This window comes from Trichosurus vulpecula, chromosome 1, assembly GCF_011100635.1.
Source record: "Trichosurus vulpecula isolate mTriVul1 chromosome 1, mTriVul1.pri, whole genome shotgun sequence".
NCBI lineage: Eukaryota > Metazoa > Chordata > Mammalia > Diprotodontia > Phalangeridae > Trichosurus > Trichosurus vulpecula.
Genome location: NC_050573.1, coordinates 58,053,440 through 58,078,213, shown reverse-complemented (window position 1 = coordinate 58,078,213; position 24,774 = coordinate 58,053,440). Strand labels below are relative to the sequence as shown.

Genomic DNA, 24,774 nt, shown 5'->3' with positions numbered 1-24,774 from the left:
ACCAATTACAGTGCTGCCAGATTATGACATCAGACACAGACTAAGCTGCATTAAGACACTGCTAGGCAACTGACTTCTGTATTGAGACAATGCCTTCAGCAAGAAGGAGCAAACAGAAGACAAACATGTTGAAACGCTTTTGTCACACCAGCAGAAGTGCTTCCAGAGGGAACTTGGTTTCCAGTTTTCCATGAGCACAAATAGATTCAAAACAGGCCAGTACCAGTTACTTTTATGTGTTGTTAGGGGATGTTATGCCAAGTCACAACAGTAAAGAGTGGCAGGACAAGCCAGGTCAGAAATTCAGGCTCCAAGAGAGGTCAGAGAAGGCAGTGAGGTCATGACCACGTCAAGTGAGTCTGGAGACAAGTTGTGGACACCCTAATCCAGATAGTACATCAGATCCTGGAGTCAGGAAAAATGAACAAGCTAGGCGGAACATGAGGGGAAATGTGGCTGCAAGGAGACTGGCCAAAGTGGAAAAGTCCAAGTGACACAGACTTGAGGAAACAAGAATCTTACAAGTATTTAGGTGGACAAGCTGATTTCAAAGGGGAGAGAAATCAAGGAGCAGGAATCAGAAACCCAGAACAGATGCCTAAAAACAAGACAAACAGAAACGAAGGTGTGTTTTGTATTCTAGGCAAAGGCCTTTCTTTCCTAGTCTTAATGTTACTTCCTTCCTGAGGTTTCCGCCTTTTAGTATGAGACTGCCTGGGTCAGTGGACCAGGACTTGAAGTTTTCCCCTTCCAATGTGATACTTGCTGCATGACCTGGATTTCAGGGATGTGTGTTCTAGAGAGGTTCAGAGAACCTAGGCCCAGAAGGACTGAGTAATGCCCAGAAATTCAACAAGCAAGTGGGTCAGTCCACAAGGAGCACTAACAGTTGAACTGAGACTCCTGACCCTCAAGCAGAGGCTCGTTTTACAATCATAGCTGACTAAAGCTGACAGGTATATGCTAGATCTAACTTCGCAGGGATCAGTACTTGATCACAGGAGCAGAAGAGTTGGAACTTTTGCTTGCTTGTTTGTTTTTAATCACTTGCAGCCCTGGACAAGAAAGACTAGGGCAGAAGTGAATGATAAGGCATAGAAGTGACACCCCCTAAATACAGAGTGGCAAAAACAGCATGGCACCATCAGGCTCCTAGCTACAAAATACCAAAACCAAGGACAAGGTTAGGCAACATGTGCTTTCACTGAAATGCCCAGATGAGGAAATGCCCTCTACCAGTGGAAGCTGGCACCATCTCTACAACGTAGAGTCCTCGAGTGTGGCCTAGAACACTGAGAAGAGTAACCTGAACAGGACAATCCAGTGCAGATGTGATAGAGATGAGAAATAAATGCAGAGCTTCCTGATCCCACAGCCAGCTCTCTACCCACTACTTCTCTGAGCCTCTCCAGAACACATATCCCTGAAATCCAGGTCATGCAGCAAGCATCACACTGGAAGGGAAAAACTTCAAGTTCTGGCCCACTGACCCAGCCAGTCTTATACCAAAAAGGGGAAATCACAGGAAGGAAGTAACATCAAGACTAAGAAAGAAAGGCCTTTGCCTGAAATGCAAAAACACACCTTCATGTATTAGGAAAAAATGAATTCTCCATTCAAATTAATCTTGTGGTACCACTTAAAAAGCAAACACTAACTTTTGGATAGAGCTGTTCAAAAATTTTTTTCTTTTCTTTTTTTTTTCTATTAACAATTACTTATTTTTTCTCCCACAACTACCTCCCATTGAAAATTAAAAGACAACAACAAACCCTGTAACAAATATGCATATTGAAGCAATACAAACTCTCTACATCGGTGGTGTCCAAAAATTATGTCCCATTTTCCACCTCAAGTCCATCACTTCTCTGTCAGGTGGGCAGCCGGCCTCGTCAGTGACTCCCTAGAATCATGGTCAGTCACTGCACAGATCAGAGTTTAGTTTTTCAAAGTTGAAACTCAACTTTTAAAGACAGAACATTTCTAGAAACAGGACTAGAATTTCTTCTGTAAGTTCCTTTCATGGAAGAACCACAACATCATGGTCCTTTCAGGAAAGGACCTTAGAGCACAGAATACACGTAACTTTCCCAGTACTTACCACAAGTGCCTGTCATATAATAGGGGCTTAATAAATGCTTGCTGACTTGAGTCTTCTAGTTTAAACACGATGAAACACAGGACTTAATAAATGCTTATGGAACTGAACTGAATTCTGTGTCTTAATGTCCTTTCTACAGTTAATATTTTATTCTTCCAAAAGGACTAAGTCAGAAATGTTCAGAGAACAAAGATTACTTACTTTCCCCATTATGTGTATTGAGTACACCCCACTTTGGCAAACAGCCTATGCTAAAGTAGCCCCTTTTCTAAGTAAACTGAAGTGTGTATGTGTGTGCATACACAGTACATACATACATACACACACACACACACGGATAGATGGATGTGTCTATGTGTGTTTCTACTCCTTCACAACCAGGAAGTAGAACACCAATAGCTTTTGGATTTGCTAAACCCTTGGTATTTGAGAGTCTTCCCAATTCTGCCTCTACCTTCGCAGCACACCTTATCAGTAGTACTGTCCAGTCCAACTAGATGAGTCTAACAAGCACTCAATTCATACAGGATTTGAAATTCATACAAGGCACTTTCCTCAAAATCCTATGAGATAGTATATTATTATCCTCCCTCTGTAGATGAAAAAAGCCAAGACTCAGGAGACGGGGTGACTTGGGACCACAGATTTAGAGCTAGAAGGAAGCAGATGAAGTAACTGAGGTCCAGAAGTGAAGTGAAGTTACAAACAAGAGTTAAGCAGGCCCGTAGAGAGACAGGAATCACAAACCCAATTCTTCTAACAACACTCTTTCCACTACATAACACTGCACCTCGGGCTTTCAAACCTTTGCTCTTATCATTTCAACATTTGAGAATGCCCTCCTCACACTAGTCTAAATCCTACTTATTTTTTAGAATGCTGAGCTTTCTATTTTTATTCAGTAAGTCATCATGCATTTCCTTGTGACATCTGTCATTGTCCTGAAGCATCTGATTTTTTTATCATCTAACATTTCACACACATACACATCTCCATCTTCCCTACTAGGCTTTAGGCTCCTCAAGGAAGGCATCTAGTCCAACCTAAATCAAAATTCCCATCATCCCCCAAAAGAAGTAATCCAAGCTCTACTTGAATATCTTCAACAAGGTAAGACCTACTACAACTATCCCAAATGCTACTTCTGGATAGCTCTAAGTGTTAAGATGAGGTACATGGATCCATAATAGATGGAGGGCTAGACTTGAAATCAGGAAGAGTTAAATAAAAGTCTTGCCTCTGACACATACTAGCTGGGTGACCATGAGTAGGTCACTTAATCTCTTAGCGGCCCAGGCAAATCTCTAAGTTACAAATCTGCTAATTTGCACTGGTGAGGGGATTTTTCATACCAGGAGCTTTTAACATGGAAGAAATCACATGTCTTGACCAAAAAAAAATAAAAATAAAAAAAAAAAGTTGAAAGATTCCTCTATGTAGCTTACACCCAATGCTCCTAGATCTGCCTTCCAGGCCCAAAGCATAAGTAACCTCTCTTAAACATGAGAGTCCTTCAAATACTTGAAGACAATTATCACATACTCTAAAAACTCTTTATCTCTCTAGATTAAATAGCCTCAATTTCCTCAACAGTCCTTGCATGGCCCTTTCATCACCCTAGCCTCCAAGGACAAACTGTATACAATTCTTTCCATCCCCCAGTCCAGAGCACAAAATATAAAATCAACAGATACTTATGCATCTGATTCCACAACATATTCCACATCTGGCAGTAAGGCTTCATAAGAGGCAGAATAACAGGTGATGAGAAAAGACTAATGAATGGACTAGGAGGCAAGGACCTGGGTTCATACTTAGTATCTGTGTGACCCTGGGCAAATCACTGGGAAATAATCTTAAGTCCTCGCTTTCCTCACATGTGAAACGAAGGGGTTTGATTTCTGTTGACTGGGAAAAAATTAGTTTAATTTTAAAAAAAGAATGGGCTGAATTTTCATCAATCAAAAAAATAATTAAGAAATAAAATATGAAGGAGCTGGACTACATAATCTCTCCTAGCTCTGACATTTTAGGGGACTATATTTTAGAAATTAAGAACTAGTCCAATTCAGATCTAATGATTCTATGACACTGAATTTCAGTGGGGAACACAGTATTTTTGGCAAAGGCTTACTCAATGCTACAGAATCGTGCTTCACTTTCCCCCCCACACTTGTCCATTTGGTTTAATTATGAACTTGAAAAGAAATAGTCCAAAGCACTAAAGATAGCATAATTTGATCCAGACAACAATAGGGGCCTTCCTGGGGTTTCTTAGCCACCAGACCTGCTCCAGCTAAGAAGTGGAATCTAAAAAGGAGAGAAAGAGGAAAGGAAGGAATATGGGTGGTGAAGGGAAGAGACAACTGGATGCTAGGTTTCTGCCGATACAGTATCTTTAGACATGGGAGGTAGCCTAGACAAAATGTACATGTTCAGTGCTCTCTTTTATTTAACTAGATATTCCTTCCAGATCTTAGGTAGATGACCATTGACTTCAATGTTTAACATACTACCTTTCTCCTCTCCACCATTTTTTCCCTTTCCCTAAAGGCTAAAAATTTGTTTTGTTTCTAAGAGAACCAGACTCGAAATCGGATGACCTCGGTTAGACTCCCAGCCCTACTACTTACCACCTACACAAACTTGGCCCCAGTTTCCTCATCTTTCAAATGAGAAGATGTGACTAGAGTAACTCTAATTCCTACCAAATCTGCCAAATCTCTTAGTAGAAAATTAGCTAAAATGGCAAAACATCTCACCAATTCCCACTTCTTCCACATCTCACATCACATACACACACACACACACACACACACACACACACGTGTGAGTGTATATGTATACACACATATGTATGTATAAATATACATATACATAATACACCTTTCTATTCCCTTGAAAATAAATATTTACAGTTTAAAAGAAGCAGTCTCCAAGTTATAGTCATAAAAGCAGGTTAAATATTGGCCCTAGATAAGCAGACAGTGCACCTCCATATCACCCAGTCTTTGTTGCTAGGCTTTGTACTTTAACTCTGGGCCCACAACAGAAACCATCACAGAGACCTAGCCTTCTGACATTCTACCCTAAGTGTCCCACCAGCCTTGCTGGATGATGGTGTCTAAGGCTTCTCCTATCTCAATCTACAAGCAAGGACTACACCTTGAAAAATGACAAAGCACAGAAAGGCAGCAAGTCAGATCCATCTCTCCTTTACTGAAAAATACAATACGTTTAAGAATAAAATTAGGAAAATAAGATTAGGAAACAAACCAAACCCTAATACTTATTAAGCATCTGCTAATGTGATGAGAATTACACTTGGTTCTGGGGAATACACGGTCCTTAACTTCATAAGCTCAGAATCTGGGGGTAGGAGAATATTAGAGCACAGCATTCATCTCTCAAGAATACTGAGATTCCCTTTTAGGCCTGAGATTCAATAGAAAAAAAAAAATCAATACTAGCAAGTTGGGGTAACTTCATCCATACAAGTGATACAAGAATGTTATTCCTGCCATTTTTAAATCATCATAACACAAAAAAACCCTGTAATTCAAAATAATATTATGTCCATAAAAGAAGTAACAAGCAAACTGAAGTCCAAGTGGAAAAAGATCACTTCTGGGTTAGGAGTATCATGAGACTTCACAGAAGAGGTGGCATCTGAGCTGGGTTTAGAAGACAGGTAGAATTTCAACGGGTAAATAGAACAGGATGAAGGAGAGGGGGAGGGTTTTACAAATATAAGGAACAATGAGCAAAGGTCCAGAGGTGGAATATATCACAGGGAGTGGCTACTGGACCATGCACTTTCACTGGGAAATAAAAGATACAGAGGCAACTGGACTAAGATAAGGCAGAAAGGGTAGGAAGGTGCCAGACTCCAGAGGCCCTGGAATGGCTAAGGAGGAGGGACTTGATTAGATAGGCAATAAGAAGTGACAGAAGAGTTTTGAGCAAGAAATGACATAGATAAAACAAACATTTTGCAACTATTTACAGCATATAGGACATTAAGGATACCAAGGTTAGATAAAATTAGTCCCAATTTTACACCTGAGAACACAACATCAGAGCTTCAGGAACTTTCTGATATAGACCATGAGCACTGGGATGGACTAAACATAAAATGTTCAGACTGGAATATGACCCCCAGAGACCCTGCTCAGACTGGATGAGGGAACTTAACCTAGCCATAGATGAAAGATAAAGTGGATGGGAGTGGAAACTGTAGGTAGAGAGACCAGTTAGGAAGCAAACACAACAGTCCAGGTGAGTGGTAATTAATGGAGGCCTAATAGTGTAAAGGTAGCAGTAAGAATATAGGGCAGCTAGGTGGCTCAGTGGATAGAAAACCAGTCAAATCTGAACTGAGACAGTTACTATCTCTGTGACCTTGGACATGTCACTTAACCCTATTCGCCTCAGTTTCCTCCTCTGTAAAATGAGCTAGAGAAGGAAATGGCAAACCACTCTAGTATTTTTTCGAAGAAAACCTAAATGGGGTCACAAAAAGTCAGACATGACTGAAATGACAAACAACAAGAAGCAGGAAGAACAAAGTGGTAGGGACAGGATTCCACATAATTTCTAGACAGTAAAAAGAATCATCAGTCAAAGTATTTCGGTTTCGTTTTTTAATGTGAAGAAGAAGAAGGATTCACTGAAGCGATTGAAACCTCAACTTTCATGGCAAAACCCAGGTGTTAGTCTTAATAGTCACTATGGCTCCACACTGCAGAGAGAGCAAGAGAGCACGTGTGAGCGTGTGCGTGTGTGTGTGTGTGTAATGAAGTCTGCTACCTAACAACTCAAATTAACAGCCCTTGTTCTGAAGAAAGCCACATTTATAATCCCTGCTACTTTCCAGGGTGGAGTGAGGGTCAAATGAGTTAACAATTATAAAAACACTTAGCCCAGTGCCTGGAATACAGTAAGCACTATGGAAATGGTAGTTATTATTATTATTATTATTGTTATTTAGTTCAGAATTATCTTCAATTACTCTTTACCATCCCTATTCTCTGGGCCCCCAGACCAAAGCATAAGCCCTTAGTCCTTCAACCCAGGGAAAAAAAATCAAATGTGTCCCAAATTTGGCACACAACAAGATGACCAGCCTTCACCAAGAACTGGCAGCCTCTTTCAGACTAGAATCCTGTTCTCATTTAGACTTTGCCATTTTGTTCCAATACAATTCCAACTGCCTAACTGGTGACTAGTTAACAAGTAAACAGTTTCACATCATGTAGTTATAGAGCCGGAAAGCACCTGAGAGCACAATGTCAGAGCTTCAGGAACTTTCTAACATAGACCATAAGCACTGGGATGGACTGAACATAAAATGCTCAGACTGGGATATGGAGCCCAGAGAGCATCTTGGCCCTGACCTTCATCCTAAGCTGCCCAGAGGGTAAAGTGAGATAGCTCAGGTAACCACTGGTTGAGAAGGCCTCTCACACTCAGGCCAACATTCTCTCTGTTGTATCACCATGCTACCTCCCTGCACTCTCACTGGACATGTCATCCAAGGATACAAGCTGCTTGAGGATTAATCTATGTTGGACCCAGGCTACGGGAGCTAGTTTTCTGTATGAAAGCCTTCACCTTCACTTCTCTAAAGCTTCCTCATTTGTAAAATGTTTCATTTCAAATAAGCACATTTGAGTCTTTCATTCTCTAAACTCAGGTGAAGCATCTACATGGTAAGTGCCATGATACTCCCTAGAACCAGGGTTCTTGTAAATAGTTTTCCAGGACTCTATGAACTTGGATGGGAAAAAAGTTACATCTTTATTTTCACAAAATTCTAACTGAAGTTTAGCATTTCCTTCAACTACGAACTTAGGCAATGAACCACAGAAGTACCAACAGTACCTATGACTCTGTCACCAAGAGAAATCAGATATTTTGAAACCATATTACAACTGGTGCAGTTCTCATCACTACTTCAAAACTACTACACTTATACCCATGATTAGATTACATGTGATCAGGCTTCCTATCCACAGACTGTATTTCAAACTTAATGGCTTCTCTTCTAATCCTATGTATTTTTATTTTATGCATTTAAAAACATTTTACAACATTCTGAGAAGGGATCCAAACTTCATTAGACTGCCAAAAGAGAAGGAATAGGGTTATTTTGCTCAGCTTCAGAGGTAAGAATGAGGGCAAGAGGACAGAAGTTGCAAGGAAGCAGATTTTGGTTCAGTATAAGGACTTCCTAATTAGAGTTAACAATGGAGCAGACTGCCTTGTACAGTGATTAGCTCCTAGACACTGGAGGTCTTTAAACACCAGATGACTACTTGTCAGGGATGTGGCTGGCAGTGCTTGGCACATAGCAAACACTTAATATTTTTGATTGATTCATATTTCAAATACGGATTGAACTAGATGATTTCCAAGGTCTCCTTTAATAATGGAATTCTACGAAATAAAACCAGTGTAGCCTGTACAATAATAACTCACATTAGGAAGGTGGCCTGGCAGTACCAGATTAAGCTACATTACAAAGCGGTAACCATCAAAACAATCTGGTACTGGCTAAGAAATGTGGTGGAATACATTAGGTACACAACACACAATAAAACACACAATAGTGTTTGATAAACCCAAAGATCCACGTTTTCAGGATAAGAACTCATCATCTAACACAAACTGCTGGGGAAATTAGAAAGCAGTTGGGCAGAAACTAGGTAGACCGATATCTCACACTGCATGCCAAGATAAGGTCAAAATGGGCACATGATTTAGACATAAAGGATGATATCATAAACAAATTAGGGAGCATAGAAAATTTTACTTGTTAGATATATCATAAGGGAAGAATTTATGACCAAATAATAGACAGAGAGCATCACAGGACATAAAATGGATAATTTTGATTACATTAAAACGGTTTTGCACAAAACCAATGCAGCCAAGATTCCAAGGAAAGCAGAAAATTAGGAAACTAATTTTATGACTTTTTTTCTGACGAAGGCCTTGTTTCTCAAATATATAGAATAAATATAAGAATGTAAGTCATTTCCCAATGGATAAATGGTCAAAGGATATGAACAAGTAGTTTTCAGAAGAAATCAAAGCTACCTAGAGTCACATGAAAAAAATTCTCTAAATCACTATTGATTAGAGGAATGCAAACTTAAAAGGACTCTGAAGTACCATTTCATACCTATCAGATGACTGACTAATATGACAGAAAAGAAAAATGACAATGTTAGAGGGGGTTTGGAAAAACAGAGACACTAATGCACTGTTGTGAACTGATCCAAACGATCTGTGTAGGGGACAGATTAAAACAACCCTCTAACCAAACTCCTTTTTATTGGGGTTGTGGGGGTGTAAGAAGAGGGTGGGAGAAGGATTCTCAGACAACTTCTCCCAAACACAACTGTGCATTATGATCTCACCTTCCTTGAACTCCTTTATTGTCAACATCATTCATTTTGCACTTCTACATTTCACACTATAGTGGAACAGGTGCTGGTCATAGTTCTACAGCGGTAGAACTCCAGGAAGCCACCTGCCTTGTCTGAGCCTCAGGCTCCTCACATGTAACAATATAACCTTTATAACCAGTCCTAGTCTCTTTCTCTCTCTCTCACTTCAGGTCCAATATAATCAAATGCCAGTGGGTTGACTCCACTTGGATATCCTATTGATATCTCAAACACATACAGGATATAAATCATCTTTTCCACCTAAATCCACCCATCCTCCAAACTTCTCTATTTCCTTTGAGGATCTTTCCAGTCACCTAGGCTCCCAAACTTCAAGTCACTCTGATATCCCTCTTTCATCAGTCCTAAATGATTATTGACTTGACCTCCACAACACTTCTGGAACCGATTCCCTTCTCTCCACTGATACTACCACCACCCCTCTCATTTAGACTAATACCACAGTCCTCTAAAAGGCCTTCCTGATGGCAAAGAATTGGAAATTAAGGGGATGCCCATCAAATGGGGAATGGCTGAACAAGTTGCGGTATATGAATGTAATGAAATACTACTGCGTTTTAAGAAATGACAAGCAGGCAGACTTCAGAAAAACCTGGAAAGACTTATATGAACTGATGCTGAGTGAAATGAGCAGAACCAGGAGAACATTGTACACAGTAACAGTGGGACGACTGACTTTGATAGACTTTGCTCTTCTCAGCAATGCAAGGATCTGAGACAACTCCAAAAGACTCATAAAGGAAAATGCTATTCACATCCAGAGAAAGAACTTTGTGGAGTCTGAATGCGGATGGAAGAATACTACTTGTTCTTTTTCTTTTGCTGTTTTGTTTTGTTTCTTCTTTCTTGTGGTTTCTCCCATTAGTTCTAATGCTTCTTTATAGCATGACTAATGTGAAAATATGTTTAATATGAATGTATAAGTAGAGCCTATATCAGATTGCATGCTGTCTTGGGGAAGGGGGAGGGGAGGGAATGGGAGAAAATTTAAAACTCAAAATCTTATGGAAGTGAATGTTGAAAACCAAAAATAATTTTTTTTAAAAAGGCCTTCCTGATTCCTGTCTCTCCCCATCTCTCCAAAACCTTCTTCACAGTTTCCAAAATAATGCAACTAAGGCATAGGTCTGACTATGCCACACCCTTAATCAAGAAGCCTTAGTGGGTCCCTATTGCTTTCAAAATACAGTAAAATGCACATTTCCCCATTTGCCTTTAAAGTCCCAGAGTTTAGCTACAGCCTGCTCACAAAGGCTTCATGCCTTTACACAGCTTGTCCTTAATAGTTAAAAGGCACTCCCTTTCTCACTCTACTTCTGAAATTCTCAATTCCTTTAAGAATCAATTTCAGAGACCACTGCCCATACAAAGTCCTTCCTGATCACCCTAGTTGTTCATGCTCTTCCTATCCTCAAATTATATTTTATTTGTATTTACTTAGGATTACATAATCACAGATCTAAAGTGAGAAAGGACTCCAAAGGCCATCTAGTACAAGCTCTTCATTTACAGATGAGGAAACTGAGGTCCATTTATCAGTTCACATGCTGTTTTACCCAGTAGAACATAACTCCCTAAGAAGAACTATTTTCAGCTGTTTCTGTAGTCCCAGCACCTAGCAGTGCTTATATAACATAGGCACTTAATAAATGCTTGCTGGTTTAAAGGAAATTACTATATTTGTACTGGCTACCTCACAGAATTTTAAGTGTGCCCAAGAACATTAAATTCTTCAAGGGCAGCAAGCCAATTTATATCCCCCATAGCACCAACAACAATGACTTGCATATATCTAGTGCTCAAATATTGATGCTACAGATTCGGCAGTTTACTGGATCATTCTATGTATATAACAAATAGCCTTTCAGCTACATTCCAGTGCATAACATTAACACATGCTCTGTAAAAAATTGGAAATTGAGGGGATGCCCATCATCTGGGGAATGGCTGAACAAGTATATGATTAAATGAAAAATAGAATGGTTTCAGAGAAACCTAGAGGAAGTTACATGAACTGATGCAAAGCGAAGTGGGAAGAACCAGAACACTGTACACAGTAACAGCAATACTGTACGACGATTAACTGTGAATGACTCAGTGAGACAATGATTCAAGACAATTCTGAAGGACTTATGATGAAAAATGCTAGCCATCTCTAAAGAAAGAACTGATGGAGTCTGAATGGAGATCAAAGCACACTTTTAAAAAATTTTTTCTTTCTTTTTGACTTTCCTTTCCCAACATGGCTAATATGGAAATATGTTTTGCATGACTGGACATGTATAATCTATATCAAACTACTTACCTTCTCAAGGAGGAGAGAGAGAGGGAGGGAGGGATGGAGTTTGGAACTAGGATTTTTTCAAAAAAGACTTAAAAATTGTTTATACATATAATTGAAAAAAAAAGGTAAAAGCTTTTTTTAAAAAACATGCCCTGGGGTATAACAGTGATATTTTGACCTTTGGAAGCAAATCTGAAAAGGAATCCCATTTAGTAATAATGACCTTTGCCCCATCCTAAAAACTCTTAATCTTCCCTAAGCCCACTGGTTCTCAACATGTAGTCCAGGAGCCCCAAGACCCTTTCTGTGAGTCCACAAGGTCAAAGTTATTCATAATAATATGAAGATGTTTTAATTTCTAATAAGGTAAATGTTAATAGATATATTCACAAAACAACAAAAGCTCTTTGGAGAGATACTAAATAAATCTTAAGAACTACAAGGGGTAAATGATTAATATGGAAATGTGTTACATGATTGCACATGTATATCTGTTTACCGTCTCAGGGAGGGGAGAGGGGAGGGAGGGAGGAAAGGAGAAAATATGGAACTCAAAACTAAAAAAAAAAAAAAGCAAATGTTAAAAAATTTTAACATATAATTGGGGAAAAAATAAAATATACATTGAAAAAATTTTTTAAAAAAGAATGTCAAGGGGTCCTGAAACCAATAAATTTGATAATCACCACCTTAGCGATTACACAATAGTTTTTGGATTACCATGGGCAAGTCATGTCCCTTCTGTAGGGACATCTGAAAAATGAGACGGTTGGACCAGATTACCTTTCAGTTCTAACACTGTTCTAAGATCCCATTCAACTCACAGAATTTCAGGAGTTGAAGGAAACCTCAAGTACCATATATTCCACCCCGTAACTCACGGAGAATCCTGGCTACATTCCAATAGAAGTCTTAGGAGCCTTTATTTGAGAGGGAATCCACCAGCTCCCCAAAGCCCATTCCACTTCTGGAAAGCTCTGATCATTAGAAGTTTTTCTTTACATCAAGTCTCAATCTGCCTCTCTGCAAGTCCCACCCATTCCTCTCTGGGGCCAAGCAGAACAAACCGAATACCTGAATATCTCTTCTGCATGGGAGTCTTCCAAATACCTCAGAACCATTAGCATGTCGGTCTCTCCTTCCCCATCTTCTCTTTTCCAAGTTATCCATCCCACATTCCTTCCACCTATCCTCACACAGCAGGATCCTTCATCAGCCTGGTCCCCCTCCTCTAGATGCTCTCCAGTTTATCAATGTAACTGATGCCCATTACTGAACAGAGCACTATAGTGTAGTCTGACTAGAGTACTGTCTCATTCTATACACCATTTCTCTCGATGCAAACCAAAATGTTAAATTTTTGACTGCCATACCACAACATACTGATGAATATTAAACTTATTATCCACTAAGACCATGACATTCTGTGTTCTAAGATTCTTTCCACATCTTACATTATGTTCTATATTCTAGTGATCCTTTTGTTTATATCCTATATTCTATGAGCTTTAGAAGCGCTAATATTCTACGTTCTAAAATTCCTCTGTGCCAGTCTACATTCAAAGATCCCTGGGATATTAAGTTATAAAATAAACCTTTCTAATTCTCACACTGGTTCTAAATGAAAAATTCACTTGTAACAGAGCAGAAAAACAAGATGACCCTAAATCTGAACACAGACCTAAAAAGCACAGACAATTCTGAAGCCTGAGTCAGCAGGCAAGGGATTCCTGACTACATAATAGCCCCACTTAGTGCCACAGAGACTCAGCCTTTCAAGGAATTTCACGCCAAGAAGTCCAATCGGAAAGAACTTGTTGCCAGTGTAACACTAACCTTGCTCTGGAAAGACTCTGGTGACCCAGGAGGGTGTAATTACATTTGTTACAGACACATCCTGCTGACGATGAAAGGTGTGATGAAAGCTTCAAAATTCACTTGGGCATGAAGGTGGGAGAGCTGACTAGAGGAAGTGGTTGAGGAACAAGCAGTTCATGCCAACATCAAACTGCATCAGGAGTTTGAAAGTTGACTGTTATTTGCCATGGGGGGGGGGGGTGTTATCTTTGAAACAAAGTATATGCATGAGGTAGGTCCCTACAAGCAAAGTTACATTCTGACATCCCATCAGCAGAGATAAGAATCCACTGCCTTTTAAGACAACAGAGTCTATTAAGTAACTTCAAGGCACAGTGGGTCTGAACTTTTGTTTTTCAATTATAGCAAAAGCCTCTGAGGAACAAGGTATTCCAGACAGCTGTTTTCCTGACAACTGAAGGTTATTAAATACTTCCCAGTCTTCTTAAAAAGCATACAATGAACATAATTTAAACTTTTCTTGACAACTTAAAATCACCACTATAACATCTTACGATAGTATGGTGCATGGGGGAAAAAAACAAACTTGGGAGTCAGATGAACTGAGTTTGTTTGACTCATGGTTCCTCCACTTACTCATGTGACCATGGATGGGCCAATTAGCATCGTGCGGTGGAAAGAACACTGCCTTGAGGATTAGAAAACTTGGGATTTATATACCAACAACTACTCATCTGCTTGGGCAAGTCACTTCACCCCTCCAAAGTCTTAGTTTCCTCATCTTTCAAATGAGATAACTAAATAATCTTTTAAGTCTTTCCCTGTTCGAATCCTATGCTTCAAAATCACTTCAACCTTATGAGGCTCAGTTAGCTAATCTTTATAATAAGAAAAATCCCATTGGCAACTCAAATTAATTCATTTCTTCCCTCAAATCGGATTCACTCAACTGTGGTCTACAACTAATGTTATCTTGTATTTCCACAGAACTCTTTCTTAAGATGCCTTACTTTAGAGAGTAGACTGTATTGAGTCAAACAGGGAATAAGTGAGGAAAAGAGGAATGTGATAAGTTATGGGACTGTGTTTTGTTTGACTATGCATCTTTGTTACAAGCATTTGGTTTTTCTTTTTGTTTTCAATGGGATGGAGGAGGGAAGGGAAAGGGGAAGTGGTATAAGGTTCTCCCTCTAAAGTAAGAGAACGGACAGAAAGCCAAGAGCAATCACAAACAAGCAAGACAACTTTGAAAAGTTCCACATGGAATTTATTATATACTTGAAAAGAAAGCTCTACAAAAGAGATGTGCAAATTCATGTACAATCTTCTGTTCATTTGTATATGGAAATATTCTATTTGGTATTAAGTGCAGAATAAAAAATATTTAAACCATACCAATACTACCTACCACAAGAAATAAGAATGTAAGCTGCTAGTAAATATCTTACAGTTGCACAGTGCTTCACAGTTTACAAAGCACTTTTATATCTATTTTTTAATCCTTAAAACAAGTCTGGGAGATAGCCGAACATAAACACTATCATGCCATTCTCCAAATGCACAGGAGACGCAAAATCTCTTAGCTCTGAGTTTTCTTCCAATAAAAAAACGAGAGTTGCTCATTGAATCAGGCAGACACCAAGAGCTGTTGTTTCAAGGAGATGCAGCAACAAGACAACATTAACAGCACAGGCCGGGAAGGTCCCAGGAAACAGAGGATGCTTGATAAATAATTGCTGAATTTCGTCACCTACAAATCTGCTGTCTCTCAAGCATAAGCTCTCAGGCTACAAGGGGGTGATTTTCTGAAATCCATTGCAGGAAATGTTGTGAATTTTTACAATGTTGTGTCTACATCTTCCCAAAGCACTTATATTTAATTTGTATTATGTTTGTAAACATTTCTCATCTCCCCTACTACCTCCCCAGTCTTAGCCAAATCACTTAACCTCTCTCAGCCTCAAGTTTCTTCATCTATAAAATGAGGATAATCATAGCACCCACTTACCACGGTTGTTGTAAGGATAGAATAAAGTATTTGTAAAGCGCTTTGCAAACATTAAACTACTAAATGAATGCTAGCTATTACTACTACTACTATTACTAGCTATTACTACTAGCTCCCTATCTTAACTTGGCATTGCAGATAAGACCTGGGGACCTAACTGGCTACAAAAAAGGTGTGAAAATAAAAAGAAAAGCTCCTTCTACCAATTCAGGTCTTCACCTTCTTGATGATGTAAAGTCAAAGTCTAGAGGTGCCTAGAGCACTGGGTTAAAAGTTACTTACACCGAGTCGCATAGCCCCATGCCTCAGAAGCAGGGTCTGAACCCATATCTTCTTCGAGGCCAGCTCTTATCTACCCTGCTAAGGTATCTCGGGTACTGGAGATAAAAAGATTTCCAGAGCACACTCTACTAAGAGAGACAAGATCCAGCCAGACACAAAATCCCTGAGGCTCACCTCAGGGTCATCCCTGACTCTTCCCCTTCTCCCTTAGCACCCATTATACAGTTTCCAAATCTTGTGGATCTACTAACCCAGCCACCACTCTAGTCAAGCCCCATAACACTGCTGCAATTGGAGGCTTCTAAGTGGTCTTCCTGCTTCACTTTCTCCCCTCTTCAAGCTATCTCCATACAACTGCCAACTTGTTATTCCTAAATCCAAGGCATGACCATGTCACTTCCCTGATCACAGGTTCCCTGAACCTCCACAGTTCTCTTGCTCCAGAAAAAAAACAAAAAACTAACTCTTTTATTACACATGGAAAGCAACAGCCTACCTCTCCAGACTTATTTCCCATCATTCTCCTCACTGTAGGCTCCAAATGAAGATGAGCTACTTGCATTCGCCTGTGCACAACACAGTCCCTCCAGTATGCCTTTGCCCAGGGGGTCTTGGATGCTCTTCCCCCTACCACGCCTTAGAATCCCTAGCTCCTCCATGAGGCCTTTCCTCATCCCTCCCACAACTACGAGTGTTCTCCTGGTCCCCATCAAAACTACTTTGTATTTACTCATCAGTGTGCACACTGCCAACAGTAAAATGTAAGCTCAAGAACGCAGAGCCCTGGTCTATGCTGACCCCTGGCAACCAGCAACCTGTAGCACTCAAAGACCCCAGCACCCAGGGACCTTTAGCACTTGAGGACCCAGGGATCCCCAGCGTGATCCCTTGCACAGAACTATTGTTTGATAAATGCTTGCTGACTAGCACTGAATTCCTGGCGGTTTGCTGAAGTGGCACCTGGAGTTGGCCTTAAAAGCTAAAGAGCATTTCAACAGGTGATGAAGGATGGGAAAAGAGAAAGGCCTTTCTAACACAGAGAATGGCTGAAACACAGGCACAGAGAAGGGTTGGTTTTTGGGAGGGCAGGTTGGAGGAGGAATAGGTGGTCCCATCTGGCAGAGGCACTGGAGGGCCTCCTGGTTTCATGCCTCCTGCCTTCTCCCATTCCAATTCTTCCTCCACAGAGCTGCCAAAGTGATTTTCCTAAAGTACATGTCCTTGTGTACTCCAACTCCAGCAACTCCCTATCACTTCTTGGCTTCAAGAGAAACTCTTGCTTGGTATTCAAAGCTCTTTCTTCACAAACCTGCCTCAACTTACTCTTTCAGCTTCAATACATTTTGCTGCCCTCCATGTTATAGTCTAGGGTGCTAACTGGGACAAAGAAATAAAAATACAAGACAACACTCATAATGCTAATTTGTGGCTTTCTAAGTCAACATGCGGCCCACAGAGATTGAGTCCTTTTTGAGGTAGACTCTCCTAGTCCAGGCTATCTGGTCCTCAGATGGAATGTTCCATCTCATCTCCAGGCCTTTGCAATTCCTCTTCACTTCTGTCTCTGAGAATCACCAGTTTCCTTCAAATCCTAGTTCAAGCACCACCAAGACATGAAGAATGTCTTGATCTTCTCCAACCTTAGTGACCTCTCTCCATCAACAACCGCCCTGTTACCTACTCTGAATTAGACTTATTTGTGCATGTTTGTCTGCCTGGCAGAATGATATACACCTTTTTGAGGGAGGGGCAATTTCACTTTTGTGCTTGTATTCACTAGTACTCACTAGTAAGAGGCACTTTAAAAATGCTCATTTACTGATCAGTAATAACTCTGAATTCCATCTACGAACACTGAAGGAATTTGGAAGGTAATAATGGAAGAATGCTAAGATCAGATCTCTACATGGATTGGAAAAAGAACAAGCTGTAGGAACAAGTGGATTTACAGAATCGACTAATCTGGCTTTGTTCTCCAACAGTGATATTGAACAAGCCCAGACCCCTCCTTCCACTGCAATAGGAGTCAGGCATCCTCAGTTGCTTCAACTCATCCTTGTCCACAGTGTTCTCCAATCCTGTCTCCATCCTATGACTACATAGATTTGTCAAAATTCTTCCCCAAAAGGTAATACCCAGAAGAGATCATAATGAAAAATGGTACTAGAAAGGCCTGTACCATGAAGAGGACAGTGGAAACAGAGAAAAGGAGACAAATATGAGATATTACAGAGGTAAAATCTTAGAAGTTAGAGTAACTGAAGGATCATTGGAGATGAAAGGAAATAAAAAATCAAATACCAAGGTTTCAAACACAGTAGATTTGGTAAATAAGTTTTACCACTTACAGGAAAAAGATACAATAGCTATCTGAAAGATAAGGCAGCCTCATTTTAGCATGATACTTATAAGATAGTCCAAGCATGCACATTAAATGCAGATATATCCATGTTAAGAGACTGTCAGCTTCCAATACATTATATCTATATACAGACATGTGGGGGTCCTTACCCCCCTGTAAGGGAGTCTGGAAACTAGACTCCCTTACTATCCTGGTAACCTGCCTCTAGAAGACCTCTAGATTTTCAAAATGCAAGGCCTAGAGTTTTATTTAACATTCCAGATGTGGTCTGACCAGGAGACTTGGGACCCCTGAGCAGAATGCCTCTGTTAAGGCAGGATGGACCCAGTCTATTCAGGGAAGTTACCACATATGAAGGCTCCATGGAAATAAAAGGATATTGTACCAAGCCATTATGTTAAAAAGTAAATCAAAAAGCTTGTTCAGAATTATGAGTTTCTGACCACAGAATATTTCTGTTTGAGTGAGTTGTGATGACAATACCAATCCATCAAACAAATACTAGACTGATAGATAACCTCCTCCCCCCAAGATAAAAACAGCTGACATTATATAGACCTTTGAGGTTTACAAAGCATGTTACCTAATCTCATTTAACAGAACAACCCTGGGAGTTGGTAGGAGATGGTGGGAGATAGCTTTATTATACAAAAGGTATTATAAAATGCCCATTTTACAGATCTTTTTAGAAACAAGATTCAGACTCAGCTCTCTCCTATGCTCAACACTATACCTTGTTAATTCTAACAGAGAAGTATGTACTATACTGAATATAATTATACTTCTTGAAAGCAGGGTCTGATATTGCCTTTGTATCCCCAGTACCTTCCCCAAAATATGGGGCTAAATGTTTGAACTGACTACACACTATAGTTCAAAAAAGAGATCTCTTTGAAAGTAAATAAATATAGGTAAGAAAAACAAAGCCAATTATATAGACCATACTCCTAGTACAGCTGTGAGACATAGGTAGTGCCAGGGAGTACAGTCCATGATCAACCTGATATCATATAAAGTACTTACTATGTGCCCTGACCCAAACAAGCCTAATACAGAAGCAACTTTTGCCCTCAAAGCGCATACAGTCTAACAGAAAATCAGCTTAAGTGGCTTCTACCATTGTCCAGCTCCTAAGGTCACTTTAATCAGCTTTATTAATACTTGGCTAGAAATGGTGCAGAGTACTTTCCTGACTAAGAAGCTCTGGCATCCTATGGCAGAGAACCATTAAAGGTTAGAGCTGATAGAGACTCCCTAATCCAATAACCCCTCCCCGAATTTTACAGCTGACTAAACAGGTTTCAAGCAAGAGAAGTAACTTGCCCAAACTCACCAGGCCACAAAGACCTGCACTCCAAGTGTCCTGACTCCTAGTTCACTGTTCTTTACAACATACCATACAGGACACTCAGCGTGACACCTCAGTTTTACAGCAGGTCACCGTAAGTACACATGCTTTGTGTTTGGACACTGATGAGGACTGTCAAACTCACAAATACAAATAAGTGCTGATGTATAAACGATTATTCGAAAGTGTCAAACAGTCTTTATTTGAATAGGGGATGGTAGCAAGGAGACCTGTTCAAAGTCTCAAAGGGAATAGTCGGTCACAGCTCTTTCCCAGACATCTGAGAGAATCTATTTTCCAGGTGATACTGTGCCCCCCAAATATCTTAAGAGTCCAGAGCAGCCATCATTCCCTTCAAAACACCAAGATTAGAAAAATTTCAGCTTTTATGAGTCTGGATTTAGGGCTCTCTCCCAAAGGAAACATTTAGGTAACATCCCAAACCTCAATTAACCACAATATAAGATCATCAAAGAAGGAAGGGAAGAGTCTTCAATTCAGCAGTAGTTACACCTAGAACAATGTTTCCTGAATGGTGTTCCATAGAACCCTGCTATTCCACACTATGTAAACAGAGGTTCCATGGGAAAATGTCAATGCTAATTGTTCTGTCCTATAATTTATTTCTTAAAGTATTTCATGTGACAATTTTTGAGCATAAAACAAATTTAAATTTTATCTACCAAGAATTCCATGATAGATGAGATGAAATTTCCATGACTAGCTACCTTCTTATCCTGGGGTTTTTTTCCCCTATACCCTCAAACTTTCCTAAGATTTATGAATTCTGTCAATATACTCTGAGCCCAAGTGTTTCCGGGGTACATTTGTGTTGAAACTCTGTCTTAAGGGTTGGTTGGCAGCTTCTGAGGTGAAGGCTTCCTCAAGCCGGAAGCTATTTTTTTTTAGGTTATAAAGTAACCTATGATTCGTTTGAATCATTAAATTGTGCTCAAATTTCACATCCAAGTCAATAGCCAAAGAGTGCTTCAATGTTACATGGCCTCTCATGCTATTGCTAAACTAGGTTCATGGCAACCACCACCTTTAAACAGAAAAGACCTAGTAGCAGATTTGAGGAGGAAGAAGAGAACAAACTTGGTGCTCCACTATTTCCCAGCCTCATTCAGATCACATTTGCCTTATTACATGTGACAACACATGTGGGAGGAGATCACAGATTAGGGCAGAGGCCCCAACAGGTCAACTGGCAAACCTGACTTGGTCAATCTTGAGCTGGTAAAATAACAGGACTTCTCTAAGGTTTGAAAGGGGGTGAGGGCAGGGAAAGGGGAGGAGAAAAGAAATGGGAGCAAAGAACGATGGTCTTAAAAATGCCAATATGGTGCTATTCCCACCTAAGAACAAGGAGGCTGGAAGCTGTAGTCCACAGGGTCAAATAACCATCCCCAAGAAGGAAGTCTTACACTTTTGGTCACTTGGGCTACTCAGTCTTTCTCACATCACACTGAAAATAAATGGATCCTTGTATTAGACTATGACCTAGCAAAGGGAGTGAACAGGGCCCAGCCTCAGCAAGTAGAAATTCCTCTGGTTGGAGCCTATGCAGAATGCCAGGGACTGAGGGAGGAAAAGAAAGTATAATGAACCAAGAATGGCATTAGGCCTAAATCCAGTGAACATATTTACTGGCAACTGGTGTAAGAAGACTTTAGCTTCTCCAGTCCAAGGTGAAAATCTCAATGTCCACAACGGCAATCTTCAGCCAGTTTTCAGAGTCCCTGAGTCACGCCAGTATCAACACTCTGGGCAGCAAGTAAACCTCAGGTGAATGGAGCGGGGGCAGGAAGTTAGTTTATGCACATACATAGATACATAAATACATAAACACATCTACACACCAGTAGAAACAGCTACATCTTTCTCCAAGTACAAACACCTTTACTATACTTCCTTCGAAATTTTCCTGAAGAGTGAAAACCATGGATATACAGAAATCCTACCAAATTCACCACCTCCTCTTACACTTCCTCGAACTCCTAATGTAATTACCACCCAGTTTTTTAAGAACATGCACAACACAGGGAGGGGTGCTAACTTAGACGCTAACCAGTGACTCAAAGAAATCACTGGAAACAATAAAACCTAGCACAATGAACAAGGCCCCTTTTCCTCTCCTTCCCTCAAACACACACCAGCTCTAACATTCTCTGGTTTATGACAACCGAGCCACACAGACTTCCAATTATTTGAGCCTAAGTTACTTCAGTGAAACAGTATCAAGCAAAAACCATCCTCATGTTCAGCTATCCATTTTCAATATCAAACTTTAAAAAAGAAAAATTTTTGCAAATTTTATATATCAAGATAAGCAATTTCTAAGGTAGTGTCACCCCAAAGAAGTAGCTGTTACTGGCGGATAACTAATCTAAGGAGGAGCTGACACACACAGCCCCCCACCCCCACCTCCTCCTTCCCCAAAATGAATAGTACCGTCCAACTTCTGGTTTTAACAAAAGGGTGTCCAAACATCAACCACATTTTGGAATGCATCTAAAGCCATTTTCAAAGATCCTGCCCTCCCCCATACCTACCACCTTTCTCACATGTGGCTACCCTGCTCTTTCCAGCAGAGCCTTCCTGTTTCCATCCTCAAGTTGTTTGCTCACAGGCAGACAGCAAACATCTCCAAGGATCTTTTTTTTTTTAAACAGCTTCTGCTCTGGAGAAGGGAGGAGACAGGCTGTGTATGTGACTTTAAAAACTGCCTGACTGTTTGGACAATTCTTCTGTCAAAAATATTCACCAGGTCCGTGGCAATTTATTTCCAATTGGTGGCAGGCAATCTGAAGGAGCCCCTAGCCATACATGCCAAGGGTCTTTCCCCCTGTGCACAGTAATATTAATATTAACTTCCCTCCTCCAGGCCTAGTATCCTCGTCGCCCTCTCAGTCAGTCTGATATCTATCTGTTCTTTTCCGGTGGCAAGTGGCCTAGAAAAATGGCTACAAATTCACTATAAACCACCCCTATCCTCCCCCTCCCCATCCACACCCACAGTCACACTAACTCCACATATACCCCTGCCTCTTCTTTGGTTATTTTTTAAAGGGTCCCCTTCTCCTTGGTTCCTCCTGACCCCTCCCCCCAACCTCCCCCAGGTTGAGTCCTTTGTACTTTATAAGCCTCTCTCTCATCTGAGAGTTGAGCAGATGGATTTTGTCCATGAGCTGGGGAGCGCTCTGAGAAGGGGAAATGGAGACTAACAGAGGCCACCCACAGGGAAGGGGGAGGGGGGAGAAGCCCACTGGGAAATAGCTTGGGGGGGGGGTTGGCCATCATCACCATCATCTTAGCTTTCCAGAGTCAGGAACAACCCCTCCACCAAAGGACAAACCTGAAGGGGGAGTACGGGGGAGGTGAGAGGGTCAGGGGATGGGAAAGCGTAGGAAAACACGTCCCTCAAAGAGCTATAAAAAGTATCTGGACTCCAAATCCCACCAGCTTTAAGCCTCGAGAAAGGGGAAAAGGAGAAGGGTGTGGGAAACTATGGGAAAAACCTCCCTTCCCGAAGTGGGGGAAGGGCACAATACTATCCAGACAGGGCTCTAAATCTCTGCTCTGGGAGGGTGGAGTGGGCTGGGGGTGAAACAGGAAAACCTCACCCCTCCAAGCCCCCTCTGCCACCCGCTGAAGGAAGGGGACAAGGCCCCCAGACACCGAGACCCCACGGCCCGGACCCCTGCCAAGGGGGAAGAGGGTGGGGGTGGGGGATGTGTCTGTCAGACAGAACAAGAGAGAAAAGAGGAAAACCACACCACAAGCAAGCAGCTTGGGCCCCTGCGAAAAGGGGTGTGTGTGAGAGAGAAAGGGATGGGTGTGTGGGTGACAGAGGGCACACACACACACACACACTCCCTGCCACGGAGGGCTGGGGGGAGGGGGAGCAAAGTGCCCCTCCACCTGGGGGACACCTCCCCACCTCGGTTTAAGGGTTTCCTGAAAACAAAGGGGAGCAGGGCTGCTACTGAGGAAAGGGGGAGCAGAGTGGGGAAGAGGGGGTGCCTCAGCGGGGAGTCTCAGAGGAGGCAGAGGGGCTTCAGGAGGGGGAAGGGTCAGGGAAGCGGGAGGGGGGAACTCAGCAGGAAATCTGGGAAAGGAAAGGGGAGGTTTCGGGGGAGGGGAAACTCGGCAGGGAGTCTGGAAAGGAGGAGGGGGAGTCGGCAAAAGGAGGGGTCTCAACTGTGGGGGGGTCAGGGAAAAGGGAGGGGGAACAGGGAGTGTGGGAAAAGGGAGGGATCTCAGCAAAGGGGGGATCAGAGAAGAAGGAGAGAAACAGGGAGCCTGGGAAAAGGGAGGGGGGGGGGTCTGAGCAGGATCTGGGAGAAAATGCGTGTCTCGCCTCCCTTTCATCAGTCCAGGGACTGCGGGCGGCGGCAGGACCCAGGCCAGGACCACGGTCGCCCTCGCCCCCCACCCAGGGGTTTTACCTCAGGGTCCGGGCGATCACCAGTGGGGCCCCGCAGCCCCCACCCCCGCCGCTGCCGCCGCCCTCCTCCTCATAGCTGGGGTGGGGGGCCGCCGCCTCCGCCGCCGTTACCGCCGCTCCTCCTCCCCTTCTTCTTCTTCAGCGTCTGCTTGCTCGGCCCTACCCGGCCTGTGGTCTCTTTAAGCCCCCGTCGCCGCCGCCGCCGCCTCTTCCTCCCCGCCGGCTCCGACTCAGGCTCCGGCTCCCCCTCCCCCGCCCGCCGCGGCGGCCCGGAGCCCGCCCCGCAGCAGCCAGTGTGGGCAAAGCGACGCCTCCGCGTACGCCGCCAGCGTAAGGGCAGCGCCGGCGGGCGGAGGCAGGAAGAGGCAGCTACGCCACGCTCTTAGCGCAGACGTCTTTCGGGGATGCCGAGGGCAGGGGGAGGGGGAGGGGCGGCTGCTACGCCACGCTCTCGGCGCAGTCGCCTTTCGGGAGAGAGGGGGGAGGAGGAGGCCGCTACGCCGCGTTCTTGGCGCAGCCGCCTTTCGGGGATGCCGAAGTGGGAGGAGGAGGAGGACGACGACGACAACTACGAGGGGAGGGGGGAGTGGAGGAGGAGGAGAAGGGGGAAACGTGCGCAGGCGGCAGGCCCGCCCCACGCGGCCCG

General features: G+C 42.2%; 1 protein-coding gene across 1 annotated transcript in view; it reads right to left on the bottom strand.

Moving 5' to 3' along the window:
• CSNK1G2 (casein kinase 1 gamma 2) overlaps positions 1-24,381 on the bottom strand; it is a 96,378-nt gene extending 71,997 nt beyond the window's left edge. The window contains exon 1 of the mRNA XM_036763017.1: positions 24,130-24,381. The gene's annotated coding sequence lies outside the window, so the exon portion shown is untranslated. The remainder of the gene's footprint in view (positions 1-24,129) is intronic.
• Positions 24,382-24,774: the final 393 nt, after the last annotated feature.